The sequence below is a fragment of the Pseudopipra pipra genome, chromosome 5 (assembly GCF_036250125.1).
Source record: "Pseudopipra pipra isolate bDixPip1 chromosome 5, bDixPip1.hap1, whole genome shotgun sequence".
NCBI lineage: Eukaryota > Metazoa > Chordata > Aves > Passeriformes > Pipridae > Pseudopipra > Pseudopipra pipra.
The window spans coordinates 47,044,996-47,068,909 of record NC_087553.1 but is presented as its reverse complement, the minus strand read 5'-3'; the positions used below and the strand labels follow the sequence as shown (position 1 = coordinate 47,068,909).

Here is a 23,914-nt window from a genome sequence, read left to right as displayed (position 1 = left end):
CTGTACTAGTCTACAGATAGGAAGATCCATACAAAGATGCCTATGCTTTTTTCAGCTTAATTAATTTGAAAGGAGACTGGCCATGGCAGGATATGAAAAGCTTTCTGTGACACTGTATGTGCTAGTTTGAGCTTGGGTAGAGTTAATTTTCTTCACAGTGGCTGGTATGGGGCTGGGTTTTAAATTTGTGCTGAACACAGTGATGATAACAGAGGTGTTTTTATTATTGCTGAGCAAAGCTTACACAGAGCCAAGGCCTTTTCTGCTTTCTGTACTGCCATGCTGGTGAGGAGACAGGAGGTGCGTGGAAGGCTGGGAGGAGACATAGCTGGGACAGGTGACCCAAACTGACCAAAGGGATATTTCATGCCATATGATATCATGCTCAGTATATAAAGTGAGGGGGAAAAGGAGAAAGGGGGAAGACATTTGGAGTGATGGTGTTTGTCTTCCCAAGTAACTGCTATGCATGATGAAGCCTTCATCAGAGATGTCTGAACACCTGCCTGCCCATATGAAAGGTAAAACATACATAGGTATTCTTCCCAAGAATGCCAAGGCAGTGGAAGGTTAAAAAAAAAGGTTTATTACAGATGGAAGGACCACTTTTTAGTGGTGCTGTGCACATTGGGCCCCAAGGGGAAAAAGGCGAGTTTCCGCCCTCTCGGGGCCTCTTTATCCTCTCTGTTTCTCCCCCGCCTTCCCAAGGCCTATGTACGTGTGTGTTAGGGCTATCTCTGTCCCCTCACATATTAGAGAGAGAGGCTGAGAACTTCTCTTGCTATGCGGGGGATGAAAGCATTGAAACTGCCTTTGAGAAAGAGTTACCATTTAGGAGGGCGTTCCCTGGTGGTCTAGTGGTTAGGATGCGGCGCTCTCACTGCTGCGGCCGGGGTTCGATTCCCGGTCAGGGAACCCCTCCGGGCAGATGGAGCTCGTCAGCCCTGTAAGGCCATCCATCTAAGAGAAGGTCACTCTAAACAAACCTACGTCCTGAGGACCTCGCTGCCACCGTCCGAGCTTCGCTCGGCCCCGGCAGTTGAACCTTAGGATTAAAGGGTGGGCTCAGTTCAGTGCACACTGTGTCTCACCTAAAAAATCCACTGCGCAGGCTCGAAGGGTAATGACCTTTCCCAAATCTTCATTTGCGAAGACTGGCCATACTAACTAACCATTTAGGAAGAAAGCCTTCCTAGTGAAAACTGAGTTCCTAGCTTTCCCATTACAAATTCTTCTGAAAATGAAACTATCCCTATACCATGGGAAGCAGTGAATTCATTCCTTGTTTTGCTTTGCGTGGCTTTTGCTTTCCGTACTAAGCTGTCTTCATCTCAACATGCGAGTTTTCTGGCTTTTGCACTTCCGATCCTCTCCCCAGCCCTACCGGTGAGGGAGTGAGTAGCTGTGAGGGGCTTGGCTGCTGGCTAGGGTTAAATGACAACACAGTGACTTTTTGTACAGCAAATACACTTGGCCCTTATTTGGGCATTATCACTAGACAGCAGTTACGAAGCCTTTGCTTTCTATGATGCCATAATTCTTCACCGTTCATTCACAACAGAAAATAGTTGAAGGAGCACAACATCCTGTGTCGATAAAAATTGCTTTCTAACACGTGACTTCTCAGATTAGGTGTAGGCAGATGGGTGTTCTTCCAACAGCTGAACCAGCAAAAGATCTTACAGCCTATCAGCTCGCCTGACTTTCTCCCTGCTGATGGGTATTGCCTTCCCATGACAGCCAGCTAAGTCACTCATTTGATATTTTACTTGTTTAAATCTTGTTAATTCCTTTGTTAATTGAGCCAGCTGGAAGAGGACAGTTGTCTATAACCTTGCAGAACCGCAGTATGGTAGTGACGAAGTTAAAATGGGCACAGACCTACAGTGGTGGACCAGAAGCCAGTATAACTTGATGAAGAGTAAGGGGTGGTTTTGCCAAGTGCATTTGGAACTGCCAAGTGCCAGTGGAACCTAGTCTGGCAGGTATGAGTTTAAGGATAGAAAACTAAAAGTTTTGGCCGCAAACTTATTAGGCAGAGGTCGGAAGAAGGACCTCAGCTTTGAACAGAGCTGAGGTAAAATCTCACTGACCCTATAATGTGGTAAGTGAAGTACTAGATTGAGCTGTGTGGGCACTATCACCAGAGGGGGAAAATGCTTACAGTATCACTTTGCATTCACTTGGGATCAGTATTAGAATAGTATTTAAAGTAGTAGGTGATTTCAAATTTCTAATTAAACACCAGGGATTGCATTCCCTCTGTTGCAAAAGGTGAAATCTAAAATTTGTGATATGAAAATTCTCCAGTTAAGCCTTTTTCTGCAACCTTTGTAAGTAATTTGTGAACTGGAAAAACTACTACATTTGCAAAAGCCTCTGTGGACCATCTACATTTTCAAACTTTTATTAAATGGTTAATCTATATAGGATTTGTGAAATCCAAAGCAGGAGCATTGTTAAATAATGCATGCTGAAGAGTATGTAATCTTGTATTTATTCCACAGAGGCTTTTGGTTTTGTTTTGGAATTCATGAACCCTCATGGGCCTTCTAAAATTTAGCAGAACTGAGTACTGTAATGGTTCAATAATGTAATCTGTCTGGCATCAGGAGCCCTCTTTTGCAGTAGCTAAGTGTCTTTTGAAATGTGATGTGGTCAGGTAATGTTGTAAAGCTCTGTGGCTTCGCCGGAGAGTAAATGACTGAGTATCAGCAGTTTGTAAAGCCTTTTAATACTACTGAAAGAATAGATAATGACAGTGCACAGTACTAGAACAAAACAATAAAGACTGGATATACAAATGTTGATGGCCACTTAGTTTCTAAAATAATTACCGTTCATGTGATTTTAGCTTTTACAGCTTTGGAGTATAAATTCTTGTTGTTAGATTTCTATAAAATGTTATTCAGGAAACACATTTCTTGAAGAAAACTGTCAAATGTTTAGTCACAGAAAGCAAAAACAGTTCTTTGAAACCTATCATCTAGTCATCTGTCTGTATACTTATTAGTTTTTGAAATGCCATCAAAGCAGCCATGAATTAAAAAAGAAAAGTTGTTTTGAAAAGGATATATCTTTCTTGCGTTAAAATTCATACTAGAGTTTTGCAAGGAAATCTAGTGGCAAGATGACAGAAGAAATTGAATATTCTGCCTGGCAAAATACAGTAAAAATAGAATCTGTGGATTATTCACAAAATGCTTTTCCTTCTGTAATTCCTTTAAAGCAAATCATGACTACCTAGAAGAAGGATGGACAGACTCTCTGGGAACAGTAGAAAGTCCTTTTTGGCTCTAATTTGTTACAGAGCAGGCTAAAAATTATTTTCACATGTGTATGTGTGTGTATGTAAATATATTTACACACATATATTACTAATTCTATAAGTATATAATGTTAGTAAATTTATGTATACAATAATTTTCATAGAATTACAGAATGGTTTGGTTTGGAAGGGACTTTAAAGCTCATCTAGTTCCAACCCCCCTGCCATGGTCAGGGACACCTTCCACACAACCAGGTTTCTTTAAGTCCCATCCAACCTGGCTTAGAGCACTTCAGGGATGGGACATCCACAACTTCTCTGGGCAACCCTCCCAGTAAAGAATTTCTTCCTGATATCCAATCTAAACCTACTCACTTTGAGTTGAAAGCCATTCCCCCTTGTCCTATCATTACTTGCTCTTGTAAAGAGCCCCTCTCTGGCTTTGTTATAGGCCTCCTTTAGGGACACTTCTGAGTCTCTCCAGACCCTTCTCTTCTCCAGGCTGAACAACCCAAATTCTCTCAGGCTATCTTCATAGGAGAGGTGTTCCAGCCCTCTAACTGTCTTTTTAGCTGTCTTCTGGACTTGCTCCAACAGGTCCACATGTTTCTTATGCTGGGGACCCCAGAGCTGGATGCAGTATGCCACGTGGGGTCTCATGAGGGCAGAGTAGAGGAGGAGGATCGCTTCCCTCAACCTGCTAGCCATGCTTTTTTGGATGGATGTACAGCAGGACACATTTGACTTTCTGGACTAGAGTGCACATTGTACGTTGCCAGCTCATGTTGAACGTCTTATCAGCTAAAACTCCCATTTCCTTCTTCGTAGGTCTGCTCTTAATCCATTCTTTGCCCAATCTGTATCTATGTTTGGGGATTGCCCTGATCCAGGTGCAAGACCTTGCACTTGCCTTCTTGATCTTAATGAGGTTCACACAGGCCCACCTCTCAAGCCTGTAAAGGTCCCTCTGGATGACATCCCTTCCCTCCAGCATGTTGACTGCAGTACACAGGTTGGTGACATTGGAAAACTTTGTGAAGGGTCTACTCCATCCTGCTGTCCGTGTTGCCGGCAAAGTTGTTAAACAGTACTGATCCCAGTGCCAACCCCTGAGGAACACCAATCATCACTGTTCACTGTTTGGACATCGAGTCATTGACTGCAACTCTTTGAGTGTGACCATCTAGACAATTCCTTATCCACTGAGTGGTCCATCCATCAGATTAATTTCTCTCCAGTTTAGGGATAAGGATGTCATGTAGGACAGTGTTAAATGCTTTGCAAAAGTCCAGGCAGATGATGTCAGTTGCTCTTCCCTTATCCATCCTGTTGTAGAAGGTCACCAAATTTGAATTGAAATCATGTGAATCCATGTTGACTTTCACCAGTTACATCCTTGTGCCTTAGCATTTTTTCCAGGAGGTTCTGCTCTCCATGATCTTGCAAAGCACTGAAGTGAGACTGACCAGCCTGTAGCTCCCTGGGAGTTATGTCTCCCAATTTCCAGTCAGTGGAAACCTAATGGGATTGCTATGGCTTCTCAGATATGATGGATAGTGGCTTAGTCATAATTTTTCTACTTCTAGAAATAAAAGCCTTCAAATATAAAATTTACACTATTTATAAAATACATCCTGTTAAATGTATGTGAAGGATGGTACTATGTTAGAATTATTTTGCAGGAGACTGCATACATTGGTGTATGGGAGTTGCCTATACTTTTTGAATTATATCTTTCTTGATAAACCAAATACACTAATCTATTCAAGTAAGATTTAAAAGGTTGGTGGATATAAAACTCAGTCAGGGAAATCCAATAAAGGTTTGACATTCCTTTTTACATGACTTACAGAGTTTGCAGAATATAGCACTTCTCTTCAGAATTAAAAATTCACATATGTAACAGCCTACACTAGGAACAATGCTGCAAGTCATTAAGAAGAAATACAAGGACATGTTTTGAATCATGAAGATAGGAAAATAAAATGTCAATGACGTGTTTTTTAATAAAAATGTGCAGTGAAATTTATGAATGCATCTATCATCTTGTGAAAAGTATCTGAGACATGGTGAGAGAAGAGTCAGTATGACTGTACAGACTGCTGTGCTCTTGTGATACAGACATGTGACAAGAAGCGTGTGAGGGCAGGAGAGCCCATTCTGTTCTCTTCTTGCCTATGTCTGTTAGAAGAGATTCCACTGAGGTTAATGCAATTCCCTGCCTGTGGAGTGACGTAAGTAAAGTAGAACTCAGTTCGAGTTAATGTTCTTGTTAGCTGGATTGCAACATCTGGAGTCAGATTTCTGTGAGGTACAAATTTTAGTGCAGGATTTCTAATGGTAGGAGGACTGTAGGACTGTTTGCTTACAGCATCCTATAGCTGAATGTATTTATACCTGAAATGTTACTATCCAGAAGGAAATGGGATATATCCAAAGAGTTTCCTTTCATGAAGCAAAGAGAGGAACAGTACCAAAGCCTTTGAATGTTAAAGCCACATCTCTCTTGCTGATCATGAAAGAAGGCAGGAGGAATTAAAAGACAAGACGAAGTATGAGATTAATTAGATCAATTCTAAATTATTACTTACACGATCGGAAGCTATCAAAACCTATTCTGCACTTAATTAACTGTCTGGTAGGTAGGGAGAATTTAGAATCCCTTCCTATTGTTAAGTTAGCCTCTTGATAGCCAGCTGCTTACAGGCTAATCCTATGTCATGCTTTATCCAATGTCTTGTCCTGAACACGTGAAAAAATGTTAAAGACTGTGTATTTTGAAGTTGCTGAACATGAGACAAGGATTCTAGCAAGTTATCTCAAAATAAAATGTATCTCTTGTTTTTCCAAAATTATAAGCATTAAATGACTGAATGGTGTAAGATTCTGTTAAAGTCAGGAAATGAGATGCTGTAGTGAAAAGTAGCTTAAAAGGAAAGTGCGACTGTTAATCACAGAGACATGAAGAAACTCTGTCCTTTCTGAAGGTCATGGAAAAGAATGTCTGAATAAAATTCATTCAGAATAATCAGCTGTTCAAAATACCAGACAGCTGATTACTCTGAATGTAAAAGCCAAGTATAAATGAAATTTGAAGACTAACAGAGTTCGTTGGGAAAAAGCAGTAAGTTTGCAATTGTAAGAAGTTCTTTCAAATTGTGAAGTAGGTGAAAAGAAAGCCTATTTGAGAGGCTGTCTTTGAGGAACATATTTTAACCTTTATGTAGTTGGTAGTGATTTGAAAAATCATAATTAATGCTGTGGGCTCACCGTTCAGAGTTGAAAGGAGTAAGTCAGAGATACTAGGATCTTTATTTGATTTTTTTAAATTATTGTTTTTAGAAAAACAACAGTGCATAAATTGCATAAATACCTATTTTCAGATGTTTGACTCTACTTCTGAAATAAATTTCCTTGGCTTTGCAGAGGTTTCCTCACCAGTGCTGAAGTAGGGAGGAACAGAGTCAACTTAGAGTGATGTCAGTACTTCAGTATTACATTCACCTCACTCAGATCCGTGAAGACTTAGGCTGTGGGTACACTTTCATATGATGCTTTGTTTAGTATCTGGCTGTCATCCAAAAGAGAGAGTTCCTTTGGGGAAATCTCTGTCATGTCAGAACCTAATCCTTTTTTGCAGCGGTTTGTTTTCTCTTGGATCAATGAAGTGATGTAGCTCACTGGGCTTGCTACAATTCTTACATGTGAGGAAAGAGGGCAGGAACTTGTAGTGAGGAACAGAAGAGCGCAGGACCTCTCCATGTCTTCCTGACAACTACTTGTCTTTAGAACAGAGCAAACCTAGTGTGAAAACTCACCATTAAATATAAGTACCAACATTTTCATTTAAGTAAAAGGAAATGCTGGAGAGAACTCTGTGGTCTGCTCTTGCAAGAAAAAAAAGGGAGTATAGCCAGCGAATGCAGAGCCCTAATTCCACCTTTTCATACAGACACCGTCGCCCCCAACAGGTTCTATTTTAATTTGTAGAAATTAGTTTGCTGCATAATTCTGTGGCTCTGCCCAGCAAGCCAAAGAAAAAAAGTCATCATTCTAGTCTCTGCAAACGTCCTTTTTTTTCATACCTGCAGTTATGTAGGATATATGGAAGATTAAGTACTGAATAGTACCTTCTAATAAAGTACTTCGATGATCAAGAGACTGCAGTGATTGTTGACAATTAAAGGGAAAACTACTTTTCTAACCTGGCCCTTAATGCTCTTATAGTAGCAAAAACAATTCTATAGCTAAGTCCATTTCTACACAGCAGTCAAGTTAGGTCAGGTTTAATTGTATTTGTTTCCTCAGCTCAGATTTTACTGGAGGCTTTTTTTTGGTGCGAGTGTCTTGACTCAAATACATTAAAGTGGTTGAGTTTTGTTAAAAAAGTATTTTAACTATACTTCTGTCCTTTTTAAACCTTCAAATCTTTCCTTCCTCTTTCTGTTTTCCCCATGACATTCAATATCTCTGCTAAACCAGTGTAGTGACTTAGGTAAACTTCCTCTGATTAAACATGTGAGAAAGCATATGTTTGAAGTTCAGGGTTCTCTGTCATGCCAACTGTTGGCTTTATGTCTGGAAATTCTGGTTTTTTACATTAATCAAAAGGTATATCGTACTTTTCCCAGCATATGCTGATGTGAATACATCAGGCAATGTTGCAAATAGCCATTAGATTATCAGCCCTTGTGGGAAAAAAAAGGAATGTGGTTTAATTAAGCAGAAATTTATTATCTTACCTGGCAACTACCCAGCATCAAGCATTATATGTCAAAATGCATTTAATTTGTTGTACCCAGCCTAATGCTGGGAACCCATTATCAAGATTAAAGAAGACTGAGAAAAGATCTTACTTCATCTTTACTTCCTCCATGATTTTGTGAAAGATATTTCCAGGTGATTCATTTTTTACAGCAATCAGCTCCTGTTACAGAATGAATGATGAAGTGAAAAATGAGACATGAGATTGAATACAGAGATCCTGGTGATGCACTGTGGAAACCTGTAACATTTTTAAAACAATGATAAGGGTACAAACAGGTTTGTTCCCTTTGTGTTCCACTCATGTTTCAAATGTGAGAAAACCAAAACACCTTAAGATGTGAGACATGGACTCTTTCCCTTTTCTGCTGTTCAGGGTTATAAGAAAAGTATTCCTATGCTCTGCTGAAAAACCCTAAATATGTTGATGCTTGTTTTCCACTTTTTCCTCTGGGAAAAGGAAGCTTGCAAGGGTTTCTTTTCTCATTCTTGTCTGGTGATTGCTGCACAGGTAACTAATGTGACATAACCTCTTTCATAAATGTGATCCAATTCCTTTTAAATTACGGTGCAAAAGTTTGCTCCAGGATCTCAAATGATAAAAAACCCCTCAAAACACAAAACCCAACCAAACAAAAATCCCCACTGCAAAACCAAACCAAACCAAAAACCAACCAATGAAACAAAACAAAAAAAACCCGTCCGCAAACAAACCAAACCCACAAAAGGTAGAAAACCTTAACACACCCTGCCCCTCCCCTCCCCGTCCTTAGGGCTTTTAATATCTCTTTAATGAAAAACATTGTGTTCATGCACTTAGAGATCAAAGTTGATTTGCCACTTTAAATTTGATTCTGACAGGGAGTGAAGATATTAATTTCACGGTAAATGTTGCCTGGGCAATTTGAACTTAACTGAATTGTGGAATATAATCATGAATTTAACCTGTTGTTTAGGCTAGAAACTGGTGAACTACTTACCAAATCATTGGAGTGAAACAGCTTGAGTCAAGTTCTTGCTAAGCAAGGAAGGAATGAAGGCTGGGAAAGGGGCTGCCCTAATTTTGCTCCCTGGATTTGCAACCCAGTCTCAGCTATTGTAACTGCTCTCTGTGAGAGGGTGTTAATAATTTAGTATTTTAGTGTTCTGACAGTAACAAAAGTTATGTCTCAAACACTCTCTTTCACTATGAGGTAGGCTGTTCTTATTCAAAGTCTGATTCTTCCCTTGATAGGCTTTATTTGCCAGACTGGATGTGGCACTTAGTGCCATGGTCTAGTAACCATGGCAGTGTTGGATCAAGGATTGGACTTGATGATCTTGTAGGTCTTTTCCAATCCAGTTTATTCTATGATTCTATGATTCTTCCCTTCTTCATAGATAGCTACACTCTCAGCAATGTGGAGAGTAGTCTGGTGGCACCTGGCTATCTTAACATACACCTTTTGTGAAGGAAAAAAAGGCAGCCCCTGTCTGTCTTTGAGAAGGAATGAAGATTAGGAGAAATCAGGATGAGGGAGGGAGAGGTGCAGTATATTCACAACTGCTTGTCCATTTTGAAAGGAGGTACTCCAGCTTTGTAGTATACTCACACATTGGCTCCATGAAGCATTTCCAAGGAGACCTACTTTAGGCTTCAACTTCTTCCCATAGAAAATACCAAAAATTTGGTAAGACATCCCCATTTCCACAAGTCTTGCTTTCCAGAAGTGCTTTGACATACATTATTCTTTTGAGCAACTCTGAATTGGGAATTGAAGCTATGGAACCCTAGGGAATAATGCCTGAAGGGAAGTTAAAGGTGAGACTGGAAACCAGGCTGGTTTCAGAGATGTAAGAACAGAAGATCAAAAATTAGTTTCTTCCCTGTGGTGCAGCAGTTTCTACATGTCCTTACAGACCCAATTAAAATAACATTTGATTAAAATGAATACAACAAAGCACAGTTTTAAGTGGTATTAAGTCTCTGGATAAATTGAAAAACCACCAAAATTTAATTATATATTAAAGATTAAAGAGTACTGTTGGGTCTTAGTTATATTACAGTTTCTCTGGTGTATAAGCAGTAAGGCAATTTAATGTAAAATTAAAAATCCTTGGACAACAGCATCTCTCTCAATTCAAATTAGTATGTCTGAGAAAATAATTTTGGCCTTTAATGTTGATTTATAGCAATTTTTGATTCTTTATGTGTGGAAATCCAGAACAGTGTTGTGCTAATACGGCTGTATCACCTACAGGTGTTGCTTGAGAGTCGAGTGAGCAGTTCTTTGTATTTTCTTTGAAGGATCAATATTTCAAGATGCATGAAGCAGAAGGGTCTGACTGACAAGCTGCCTTGATACACTGTTATTCTAACTATGACTGGATTGACTGAAAGTTGCCTCAAAGAGTAAGATAATTTATAAAAACTGTAAAGCATAGCCAAGTGTTTGAAGTAATCAAAGCTAATTAGGAATTATTTATTTTCACTTTTTAAATGTCTTGCCTTTGCTGTTATAGTTTCTTGAAGCTTTTCCTTCTGAAATGTCCATATTTTATACTGCATTTACATGAAAAAAAATACATTAGGTGTTACAACTATGCAAAAAATTAGAACTGGCAAAATTTAATGAAAAAATTTCTAATAATTGTGCTGTGAGAAATTACTGTTAGTGTACCCATGTTATTGGAAAGAAATTTGGTTTTCAATTTTTCTGTATGTCTAAAAATTTGGTAAATAACCTGGTTAAAAAAAAAAAAAGGTAATTTGGAAAGAAAATGGATGCATAATTATAAAACAATGACTTTTCTTGAGAATAAAAATTCAATTTAGTGCTGCCTTGTTTCTGTGCCTAGACATATTATCATAAAAAGCAAATGTTTCTTTGGATGCTTCGTTGTGTGATACAAGTATTATATATGTATATATGTAAATGAGTTATTTTTATTTTTGAATCATTAGATGGGGTCATTCTCTAGTGTGGATGAAGTAGTAGGCTTATCAGTCTGCTAGTACCACTTTACAGTCTGGTTTACAAGGTGTGTGCTGAAGTGCTTTTTCAGTACTATCAGTTAATTTCAGAAAAATTCTTTTTGTAGTTATTTTATGATTTTGTATTGTGTTTTCCTCTTCCAATGCTATTTTTTCCTTTAACTTGAAGAATCTTTCTTTAATTCAATTTTTAGTATTAATTTTGTAGGAGGATATATGCTTAGAATAGTATTCATATAATGAGAAAATAGACTATTAGACAGTTTACTTTGAATGGAAAAAAGTTTTTCCTCATCCATTGGTGTGACTTTGTAGAACTTCACTGAGCTTAATTTAAACAGAAAAAAAATTACTGTTCTTACTATGTGTGGCATTTGGATTTGAGATTTTGATAAAAAGGACAAATTAGTTTTAAAAAGTCAAAGAAAACGGTAGTGAACATGGCAGTGTGAAAGAAATTTCTTTTGTCTCCTAGGTGGTAATGTGAATGTGAAATTCAAATGATTCTGTAAACAATGTAAATTTTTACATCAAAGTGTAGTGTTTACTTACATAATAGATATGAAGTCCTGGGTAAGATTTTTTTGTTTCATTAATGAATAGCGTACCCATACAAAAAAAAAAAAGCAGGGAAAGCTATTTCCCAGTTAGGGAACAAACTGGATTAACTTCTTGATGAATAAATGAGCTTCTTTTACCCTAAAGGTTTGACTTAGTGATTTGTATAAAAAAGCTCATTGAGGCTCTAGTTATTTGCTTTGTTATTTGCTTGCTTAAATTGCACCTGAAATTGTTATTTCAGTGGTGTAAGTGCCTTCTCTGATTCTTTTAAACAGAAAATTGAAAATATTCTTAACATACAAAATGTATTTAAAATGAAAGGGCAATAGCATGGAAATATAGGTTAGCACAGCTCATTTAGGTTTCAGTTTGATAATGATGTTTTAAACTCTGTTAGAAGTGCAAGATTTATTGTGAGAATTAAGCTGCAGGGTTTTATTTTTGATACATTAAAATAAAAAATACAGTCAATTAAAAAACAATCCTTTAACATCATAATAGCAGAGAAATTTTTCACATTTACGTAAATGTGAAATACATAAAAATAAGCCCTTCTTTTATATTTTTGAATAGATTCTCTTTTTTTGGTCCTTGATAGTCCAGATGCAAGGAAATGGCTGGGGAACAGAGATTTAACGGAATCAGCTGCAGTAAAGTTTATAGAATAAATTTTAATGAAGCCAAGTTCAGATGAAGCCAGTGGCAGATTTGGTTGAATAACACCAGCAAAATGAAGGATAAATCCTAGAAAGATGAATTTTAGTACATTATATTTGTTATTTGAAGTTGTCCCACTAAAATAACATAACAACATTGGGTCTGTCCATTTGTACATAGGCAGTTTAATGCTCAATAGCAGTAAAACTGGCTAAAATCACGTAGTTTGTTTTAAATGAGAAGAAAAATATAGTAATAAAAGGAATGAACATAGTAGTTGTGGATAACAGTAGACTCCAGGTGGAGAAGTAATAACAGGTGCAATGCTGGTTCATCCAAAATGTCATCTATGCTTCCAAAGGTTTCATCCAAGGCACTTTTCCTACTCTAAACTAAAAATGTTCAATTTTATAAAAATTATAGAGCTGTAGAATGGATTAGATTGGAAAAGACCTCTAAGACCATTGCAGTCCAGCTGTTAACCCAGCACTGCCAAGTCCAATACTAAACCATGTCCCAAAATGCCACATCCATATGCCTTTTAAATACCTCCAGGAATGGTGACTCAGCCACTTCCTTGGGCAGTCTGTTCCAGTGCTTCACTACCCCTTCAGTGAATAAATTTTTTCTAATGTTCAATGTAAGCCTCCCCTGGCACATCGTGAGGCCATTTCCTCTTGTCCTGTCACTTGTTACTCGGGAGAAGAGAACAACTCCCACCTTGGTACCACCTCCTGTCAGGTAATTGTAGAGAGTGATAAGATCTCCTCTGAGCCTCCTTTTCTCCAGGCTAAACACCCTTGGCTCCCTCAGTTGCTCCTCATAAGACTTGAGCTCCAGGCCCTTTACCAGCTCCATTGCCCTTCTCTGGACTCACTTTAGCATGTCAATGTCCTTCTTGTCCTGAGGGGACCAAAACTGAATGCAGGATTTGAGGTGTGGCCTCGCTAGTACAGGGACTTCCCTAGTCAACCAGCACCTCCAGGTCCTTTTCCACTGGGTAACGTTCCAGCCACTCTGCCCCAAGCCTGTAATTCTGCATGGGGTCAGTGTGACCCAAGTGCAGGACCCAGTACTTTGCCTTGTTGAGCCTCATGCAATTGTCCTAATCAGCCTACTGATCCAACCTGTCCAGATCCCTCTGCAGACCCTTCCTACCCTCCAGCAGATCAACACTCCCACCCAGCTTGGTGTTGTCTGTGAACTGACTGAGGGTGCACTTGATCTGCTCATCCAGATCATTGATAATGAACAGGACAAGCCCCAGTACTGAGCCCTGGGAAACACCACTGGTGACCAGCTGCCAACTGAATGTAGCACCATTCACCACCGCTATCAGCGGCTGGCCATCCAGTCAATTTTTTACCCAGTGAAGAGTATGCCCATCTAAGCCATGGGAAGACAGTTCCTTCAGGATAATGCTGTGGGAAACAGTGCCAAAGGCTTTATTGAGGTCTGGGTAGACAATATCCACACCCTTTCCCTCATCCGCTTAGCAGGTGGAAGGAGCTCAGGAGCTCAAGTTAGTCAAGAAGGACTGGCCTTTCCTAAACCCATACTGGCTGGGCCTGATCTCCTGATTGTCCTGTACATGCCGTGTGATGGCACTCAAGAAGTCAGGCTGACAGGCCTGTAGTTCTCCGGATCCTCTTTCTGGCCCTTCTTGTAGATGGAAATCAGAAATCCTAACCTGCAGTCAACTGGGACCTGGAGTCAACTAGGATCTGAGTTAGCCAGGACTGCTGATAAATGATGGAAAGTGGCTTGCTGAGCACTTCCACCAGCTTCAGATCCTTGAGTGGATCTCCTCTGGCCCCATAGACTTGTGTGTGTCTAAGTGGTGTAGCAAGTCTCATTTCCTCTTGGGGTATGGGGACTTCATTCTGCTCCTCGCCTCTGTCTCCCAGCTCAGGGGGGCTGAGTACCTGGAGAACATCTGGTCTTACTATTAAAGACTGAGGCAAAGAACGCATTAAGTACCTCAACCTTTTCCTCATCCTTTGTCACTCTGTTTCCCCCCCAGCATCCAATAAAGGACTGGGATTCTCCTTGGCCCTCCTTTTGTTTCTGATGTATTTATAGAAACATTTTTTATTGTTTTTTATGGCAGTAGCCACATTAAGTTGTCATTGGGCTTTAGCCCTTCTAATTTTCTCTCTGCCTAACCTTGCGTTACCTTTGCAATCCCACCAAGGTGCCTGCCCCTTCTTCCAAAGGTCGTACATTCTCATTTTTATCCCGAGTTCAAGCCAAAGATCTCTCTTCAGCCGGACTGGTCTTCCCTGCCCACTCATATTTTGGCCTGGCTTTAATGTCCACTAGCAATAGAGTTGACTATGGAGAGCTTTATGAGGAGTAGAATACCCATGATTAGTACTTCAGAGTGAGAGGTCAGGATGGTAACAGTCCTGGCAATCTATGCTGAGATCTCTCTGTTTTCATGTTAATATCATATTAAATACTTTCAATTTCTCTACATCTGCCTTATGTATAAGAAATTTTAGTATGTAATTCTAACATTTATCCCTTTAAGTATGTGCACACTTTCCTTCTTGCTTTTCCCCCTCCCAAGAGGGAGGGTATTTATCTGGTATCTTCTCAATCTTATTGCAGCATTTTGCTTCAACAGTTGCCTGTCCCACTCCTTCACCCTCTTCTCCCTTCAAGTCCAAGCTCAGAGAAGTGTCTGCCCTGTCCTCTCTCTAGGCCAGTCTGCCACCTCATTGAGGACCAACACTGTTTTTAATATATGTAGGCAGAAGACAGTGCACCCAGACCGCTCTGTACCTTACTCATGGACCATGGGAGAAACCTTGTCAGAACTTGCCTGTGTGGTAGTAGTGAGCTCCCTGCGTGAGGTCTTGAGGGCGGACATCAAGTCTCCTTTTCTTTCTCAAGTGCCAGCCAAGTAAGTAATCGCTAATTGACGGCAACAGGCAGTGAGGTTGTACCATTGTTCACAGTGTGGTTGTACTACTGTGTCTACAGAATTGAGGTGTCCAGCTGCGGCAGTCAGGTTTTATGAAGGTGATGAAATTAATTAGCACTTTGTGAGTTGTTATGAAGTATTTGAGAGTGAGGGGGAACTAGAGATACTCATATAAAAAAGTGATAAAGTCAGAAAATGTTAAAATATGCGAGTTCTTTCTCACTGTTGTTAAGGTACCAGTCATCCCTGCACATATGATCCTCAGCGGCATTCCCGAGCATGGTGACCTGGCTATGATATGTAGCACAACACTGGTGATATCTGCAAATTTTTAGGAGTTGTTTCGTTTGCTTAGGTCTCACATAATTCTTTTGGGAACAGTGGCAGCATGAATTAGTGTTGTTTAAAGCAGGAACCGACCTGATGTGCACAGCTATAATCATTGTGAGCATTATCAGCTCTCACTTTAAGAGAGAAAGACAAGAATATTTCTATAGCGTTGAAGTGCTTGTATCTGAGCTCTCAATTCATTTCAGTTTTTAATGCAAGCTAACATGTAATTGTAGCTACTTTAACAGAATTAATTAAAATTAAAAAAGCAAACATGCTTTTACCTGTTAAATAAATGTTGCACATAGGTGGCTAGTCCCCAACCCCCATCTCCAAAAATGTACCCAAGGCAGCTAGCAGAGTTTGTACAGTTTGTTCTTTCGGCACTGTTTACCCTCCTTTGTTCATGTACTTGTTAGGGTTTTATATCTGACAGAATGCCTTAGTCCTCAGTTTCTGGCAGTGTCTCTATTCTGAGTGACCTCCTCTTTAGCATAACTATTCTGGCATTTCACGCTAATATTGGTGGTTTCTGCTCTACTTCCCAAAGGGAGGAGTTGCCCTGTCTGTGAATCAGATTCTGCTCTTTTCCGCAGTATGCTTTTTACAAGAATATCTCCAGGATTTCAGGAATACTTCAGTACTTCTGGACAGTCAGTGCTTTTGGGGTTAGCTGTAGGGATTCAAAGAACGTAATTACCCAGAGTACCCATGAGTAATATATTACTCATGCTCTGAATTCTGGTGAGTGGAAAAAAAATAGAAAAAAAGGAAAAAAAATCTGTTTATCATACCTCCTGGGTAAAGAAGTTAAAATTTCAAGGAGCATTTCAGCTGAGTATCCCCTTTGCATATTTACAAGGAACAAACTGTAGTCATTGAATTGGGAGTCTTCACACAGGATGATGGTATTTTCCTTCTGTCCACTCGGCGGTTTTCCTTCAGGTTCTGTTTGCACACCATGGTGTGTCTGTCGTAGCAGTCTGATAATACAATATTTTTTCTCCTAAGCACTGTCTTCTCATAAGCACTGAGACCAAATGACCTCACCTGCTCCTCATAGGCCCTTCACCATCTTCATTGCCCTCCTTTGGATACTCTGTAAGAGCTTAATAACTTTCTTATATTGTGGTGCCCAAAACTGCTCACAATATTCAACATGAGGCTGCCCCAGTGCAGAGCAGAGTGGGACAATCCTCTCCCTTGACCAAATCCTCTCCCTTGACCAGCTGGTGATGCTTTGCCTGATGCCCCCCAGGACACAGTTGGCCCTCCTGGCTGCCAGGGGGCACTGCTGACTCATATTCAACTTGCCATGGACCAGGATCCCCAGGTCCCTTTCTGTGGCGCTGCTTTCCAGCATCTCATTCCCCAGTCTGTATGAACAGGTAAGGTTGCCCCATGCCAGGTACCGAATCTGTCACTTTCCCTTGTTGAACTTCATATGGTTGGTGATTGCCCAGTCCTCCAATTTGTCCAGGTTTCTCTGCAGGGCCTCCCTGCCTTTGAGGGAGTCAACAGCTCCTCTCAGTTTTGTGTCATCTGTAGACTTGCTTAGTATCCCTTCCAGTCCTGCATCCAAGTCATTTATGAAGATGTTGAAGAGCACAGGGCCTAAGATGGAGCCCTGTGGAACCTCACCAGTGACAGGTCACCAGTCTGATGTTACCCCATTCACTGTCACCCTCTGTGCTCAACCTGTGAGCCAGTTCTCACCCACCACCTGATGTGTTTATCCAGCTGTGTGCTGGACAGTTTATCCAGAAGGATGCTGTGAGAGACAGTATCAAAACCTTACTGAAATCCAAAAAGATTACATCAGCTGGCTTTCCTTGATCAGCTAGGTGTCATAAAAGGAAATTGGGTTGGAAAAGCAAGACTTTCCTCTCATGAAGCCTTACTGGCTGTGACCAATGACTCTGTTGTCTTTCAGATGATTTTCAATACCTTCCAGAATAATCTCCTCCTTAATTTCACCAGGCACTGAAGTGAGACTGACAGGCCTGTAGTTTCTAGGGTCCTCCTTCTTGCCCTTCTTGAAAATCAGGACAATGTTCACCAGTTTCCAGTCTTCCAGCTTCTCTGTATTCCCAAGACCACTCAAAAATCTTTGAGAGAGGGTTTGCAATGATATCAGCTAGATCTTTGAGGATTCTGGGATGAATCCCATAGATTTGTAGAGATCCAGCTGGAGCAGCAGATCCCACACAATTGCAGGGTCGACTGGCAATTGATTCTCACTGTGATTCTCACAGTCATGGTCCTCCAGCTCAGGGCACTGAGACTCCCTTGGTCCATCATCTGTGTTGAAGACAGAGGCAAAGAAAACACCTCTGCCTTTTCTCTGTCCCTGTTTGTGAGGTGACCATCCTCATCTTATAACGGGCCAATGATATTTCTATACTACCTGTTGCCATGAATATATTTGAAAAAACTCTTTGTATTGTTCCCCCCATTTCTGGCGGCTTCAACTCCAGCTGAGCTCTGGCTGCACAGATTTTCTCCCTCCAGTGCCAAACAGCATCTCTGAATTCTTCACTTGACCTTGACTTCTTCATTTGACCTCCACACCTTCCTTTTTTGCCTTATTTCCAAGAGAAGATCCCTGCTCAGCCAAGCTGGCCTTCTGCTTCACCTGATTGACTTCTGACATTTGGAAATTGCCTGCTCCTGTGCCCTTAGGAGGTGATATTTAAAATGTGACCAGCACTGACGGACCCCAGCACCTGCAAAAACATTTTTCTGGGGGACTTTACTTATTAATTTCCTGAGCAGCCTGAAGTCTGCTCTCCTCATGTCCAGAGTTGAGGTTTTACTGGCACTTTTCCTCCTGTCAACAGAAATTTTAAACTCGATCACTTTGTGGCTGCTGTCGTCAAGAAGGCCACCAATCTCCACTTCACTCATGAGATCCACTCTGTTGACAAGCAGCAGATCAAGGAGGGCTTTTATCTGAGTCAGCTCCTGCCTGGGTACCTGTTTTTACCATTCATGTGCTGTAAAAATGTGTTTTCTTAGTTTGTTTTCTCTCACTCACTCTGAATGCTTTCTAACTTACTGAGAAATTTAATAACCAAGCAAAATTCTCTCCTTTCCTTGACCCCCCCTATTTAGTGGTTCACTTCAAGCCAAACTAGCTCTCTCTAAAGAGATGCAAGTTATGTTTTTACTCCCTCCTGTGTAAACTCATGGTCTTTGGCAGATTTGCAAAGTTACACTCAATTCAAGCATTTCAACCAAGTCTTTGACAGACAGCAAAGTATGCATATATGCATAGAAGATGAAGCATATTTGTTCAGGCTATGATGACTCTACAGGACTACTGAAATATATGTCACTAAACCATTATTTTTGTGCTCCATTCCATCATTTAAGTGAGGAGGTAAAAAAGGTGAAAAAATCTGTATCTCATCAAGAGTTTAGGACACCAGAAAGGACCCAAGCAAGACTGATACATCTGTTTAAATTTGCAATTCAAAAGTGCTGTGTATATGCTCACTTGACTCTGGAGGCATCTGAACTTGCCAGGATTACTAGCCTTACCTCCCTGTTTGAGGGCTATCCACAGCTTTGCTCTGCTGTCTATATAGTCATCCCAGCCAAAGCAGTTTATAGTTTAAGCTGAGCAGGATCTAGAAAGTAAACGCTGCTCTGTTTAAATCCTCACAAGGGCCAAATCCAATATAGGACTTCAGGGAATATGTAAGACAACTGTAAAAGGACAGATTAGCTCTGCTCCAGTGTTTTAAAGATTGGCTCTTAAATGGCTGCTCTCAAGATCTGAGTCTGCGGCATGTGACTGAGGTTACAGGCTTACCTGAAGCCCTTAATAACACATTTGAACTCTGTGCTTAGTTGTTTTGTTTTGTTTTGTTTTGTTTTTTTCCCTGCATTTTCAGGCGCTTCTATATTGTGGCACTTCTAAGAGCAGAGAGTTGAAATAGGAGTGGAATTTTTAAGGATCTGTATTCTTGGTTTTTTGGCTGTATCACAATGCTCATAGTGGTCTACCAATGATGCTGCAGTTAGCCGCTCTGAAATTTTAGGGTGTTCAGGGAAGGACAACACTAACCCTGCTCAGTCCTGGCAGGGCCAGAGAAGTCAACCTTGTGCAAGGGTGCATCAGCTGGGTGGGTGTCCAGTGACCTGGTACAAGTGCAGTTCAGTAGCGATGCAAAAATGGGTGGATAATTGAAGCTGTTCTCCATTGCTGGCTCAGCAGTTGATACTGAAGTTAGGCTCGGAGCAATCAGATCTCATTGTGCTGGGGCTGTGCAGATGCACGGTCAGTACCGATACTTGTGTGAAAGACCTTCTGTTCTCATGGCAGATGTGTTGGTCATTGCCATGGAGGAGACGAGCAGACAAATATTTGGGGTTTTTATATGACCAAGTCTTAAGAACAGAAACAGGGTTAGCGTTGTTTTGTGATCTACTTAACAATCATTTTCGTATCTTTCTGTTGTTATATTATTGCAAGTAACATGATGAATTGGAAGAAAAATTATGATGCATCATGTTAGGATGGAGAGCTTTTTTAGTCATAGAAACCATTAGTAGATACTGAATAATATGTGTTGAAGATACATGATTCTATGTAATTCAGCAGATCTAGTTACAAAGGGTCTATCTGTGAGTTCTAGAGGAGCTAGTGGGGGAGATCTCTAGTTCACAGGTTTTCATTTTTAATATGTTGCTTAAAACTGAAAGAAAGCTGGTGTTCTGCCCAGATTCAGAGTAGACAAGCAGATTGAGCAGGGTAAATATAGCCTGATATAAATCACAGTGAACATATGGAAAAAGCTGATTGGGGACTCATCTGCTAGGGAATTATAGGCCTTGAGTAAAACTGATTCTACTCAACATAGTTTTCTGGAAAGTAGGGCTTGTAAAACAAATGATTGCCAAAAACTTGATTTTAATGTTTTAGTATCTGAAAAAATTACAAGTTTAATAAGATGATGGTGTCAGTGTTAAAGACTTTGAAAAGCATTTGACTTATTGCTGTGTGAAACCGGTTAATAAACATGTGAATTGAACTTGTAATGAAACAGACCAGACTTTAATGAATAACAAACCAGCTAGCAAGTCTTAATATAGGATTTTCTATGAAGGAGTTTCAAGGACTAAGTGGCTTTGCGGTGGTGGAAAATAGAGGATGAGAGTAGAGGGACTGGAAATTGTGTCTGATTGGTGGGAAGGAAGGAGACCTCTGTGAATGCTGAAGTACAGCCTCTGAGCCAAAAGAATAATGCTGAGTGTAGGGGCAGTCCAAAAGCGTGACCAGGCTGATGATTTTTCACTGTATATAGAACTGCTAAGAATGTTTAGAGTGTGGCACATGGCTTGGCCATCTATCTGCCTTTGTCAAAAAAGCTTGAAAATTACTAAGTACATATAACCATCTAACATTAGTAAGTATCTGCAGCATCTAAATTAGTGATGAGGAGATCTTCTTGAATTCAGGACTTCTGTCTGCATAGTTTATTTTTCATCCAGTCCTCTTTACATGAATGTTTCTACAGCACAAACAAAGCAATGGGCTTAAGCTTCATAAACAGGAGGTCACAGAAGATGATTTAGTATTCTCTGATGACTTTAAAGGCCAAAACTATCATAGACTGTGACAAATGAATAATTTGGAGGAAAGCAGTAGGGTGTTTTCAAGAAAAGTTCTAGAAGATGAGAAATAGTTCTAATTTGGTATACTTTTGGAAAATTTAAAAATTATTTCTTTTTATGGACATCTGTGTTCAGACACCCAGAGCTATATGTCCTGTGGTAAGTAGATTAAGACTGGATAATTTACATCTAATAGGTAAGAGAATGATGGGGAAAGCAAGCCAATGGAAGTTGAATTGACTACACTTTTCAGGAATGAATAGTACTCAGGTTTAACACACGTGTGGGTATTTAGTCTATTATGTCATGCTACCTCCATAAAAAATAGCTATAATAAAGGCAATACTCAAATAGCATTCTTGTTTCTATTAGTACTGTGTCCATGACACTTAGGTACTGTAACACTAAGTATGTTGTTATCTGTTTCTATTTGAAAGATTTTAAATTAAATAATCATTTCCAATCAGAGTTTTTTATGTTACCTATTACTGCAAATGCCAGATAAGTTAAAAAAAGAAGTGTGAAATTCAAAACCAGTTGTTCAAAAATACTTTAAATCATTTTATTGATACTTGCATAGTTAGCATGGTTGTATAAAACACATAAGCCCTGTAAAGATCTTTCATTAAGTGATAAAGGTATTGCAGTTGTCCTCAAAAGAAAGTGTTTTGTTCTTTTTATTTATTAACCATCAACACTCTTTTCTGTGTACAAGTCACTAAATACATTTACCTCATTTGAATTTACTTTTCATGATCTGTGGATATGTTTCTGTGGCTTCTTTGAAACAGATTTCCTTGAAAACTCTTTATTTTTGCCTATATTCTGATTGTATCTGTCTTTCACTATGATAAAACATACAGGTATTAGACAAATTAAGCAGAGGGAGTGTTTTGCTCAGTACTAATTTTCCTCTAACTTTCAGTGTCTAACTTGTTCCCCATTAATTCAATCATGTCTATATAGAAGAGAATGCTTTTTTCCTAATGTGTGTGAAATATTCCAGTTTTTCTGTCTTGCAATTTTATAACCCTTTCACATTTCTTACATTGACCTTGGTTTTCATTCACATTTATAGAGGCCTTTTTGTCTTAAAATAATCTAATAGTAGAAATGCATAATCAGTTGATACATCAAATCTCTGTGAAACAATATTACATTTAGAAAATACTATCTTTAACTTTGCACTAGGTTGAATGTCAGTAAATACACTCCCTTACACATCTTACATCCTAATAAAGAAATGTTGCAGCACCACTTTAAAGTCAATTAAAGATCCCATGTGATTATGTTGAAGACAACTAGAGGAAAAACATGTTCCCTCTGTCAACTGGAGCCTTAACTGATTCAACTTTGAAATGTCCATTGAGAATGTGTCTGTCTGTATTAATATCCCAATTAGGAATTAGTATTATTCAGTACTAGTATAGCACAGTAAAATATACTGAGGGGTTGCGGGTGTGTGTGCGTGGGTGTGGATCTACAATCCCAGATACTGTTCAATTGTTAACACTCTCTGTGGCAGATATTGACCTGATCCAATCCTAATTCTTCCAGACAGTGCCTGAACATGATTAAGGGAGTAGCATAGAGACTTCCTTCAGAGGGGAAGGATGTAACCTGTGATGTACCAGTGTCTTCTCTCAAGCAGCAATCAATAGGACAAGAGGAAACAGCCTGAAGTTGCTCCAGCGAAGGTTTAGATTGAATATTAGGAAAAATTTCTTCACTGAAACAATTATCAAGCAGTGGAACAATCAGGGAAGTGGTTGAGTCGTCATCCCTGGAGGTATTTCAAAGACAAATGGATGTGGCACTTAGAAGTATAGTTGGACTTGGCAGTGCTGGGTTGGACTTGATGATCTTAAACGTCTTTTCCAGCCTGAACAATTCTGTGATTCATTTGCTCTTGAGCTGTTGAAATTAAGGAGAAGATCCTTGTCCCATTTTTATAGTATGAAAAGCAATCTTGGATTCTGCCTCCCAAATGATCCCTTCTGTATATATGCTGGGGTTTTTTTGTGTTTGCAAAGTATCTGTTTTTTCTGTTTATGTCCAAATGGTACCAGCGAAGAGACCACTGGAACCAAACTGTGTTTTGTGCTTCTCTGTATAGTTTACCTCAGGCTCACTGGTGCTTTCATTCTTCCAGTTGTGGCTTTACTGTAGCTCATTTGTGAAAAGTAGTACTTTTTTTTTTCAAGTGAAAGAAGTTGGATGTCTCTCACTTGATCCTTATCTCTTGTCATACATAAAACTCCTCCCTTTTGAAATCTGATATTATCCTTTGTGATAAAATATTACTATACTTTGCTTATACATTCTTACTTACTTTGACTCCTGTTTACTACACTATAGGAAATGGGAGTCAAAGTTGTTAGTCACAATCAGCATCTCAGCAAGAGCACAGGAGACATAACAAGTGGCATTTTGTTAAGTACCTAAGAAGTATGTAGGTATAGAAAATCTTATTTTTACAAATTGGTGAGTAGACTCCTGAACCAGCTGTCAAAATACATATGTTTTCCTATGAAAAGGGTAGGACAAAACATCTGAGTTACAAGAGATCTTAAATAAATCATCTGGAGGAAAAGGCAATCTGCTGTATAAATATTTCAAGTTTTGAAATTGAAGCCTTTACACTGATCGCTTAGAGGCCTGGCCTTATTTTGTAGCAGATAATATTATGTCAAAGCAATGTTTAGTTCTACTTAGCAGCTGTTGTATTCATAAGAAATTATGCCAGATTAAACCTTGAATATATTCAACAAGAGCACCCAGTTGTGCTGACAAACCTAAAACCGTTTTC

General features: G+C 39.6%; 1 protein-coding gene across 34 annotated transcripts in view; it reads left to right on the top strand.

Annotated features, from left to right (window-relative positions):
* NRCAM (neuronal cell adhesion molecule) overlaps positions 1-23,914 on the top strand; it is a 148,105-nt gene that overhangs the window by 56,211 nt on the left and 67,980 nt on the right. For 30 of the 34 annotated variants that reach the window (XM_064655932.1, XM_064655925.1, XM_064655929.1 and 27 more), the window contains exon 3: positions 10,320-10,424. The exons of 3 other annotated variants lie outside the window; for them this stretch is intronic. The gene's annotated coding sequence lies outside the window, so the exon portion shown is untranslated. Of the gene's footprint in view, positions 1-10,272; positions 10,425-23,914 lie in introns of all 34 variants that reach the window. One more of the 34 variants, XM_064655895.1, reaches the window with a different exon arrangement.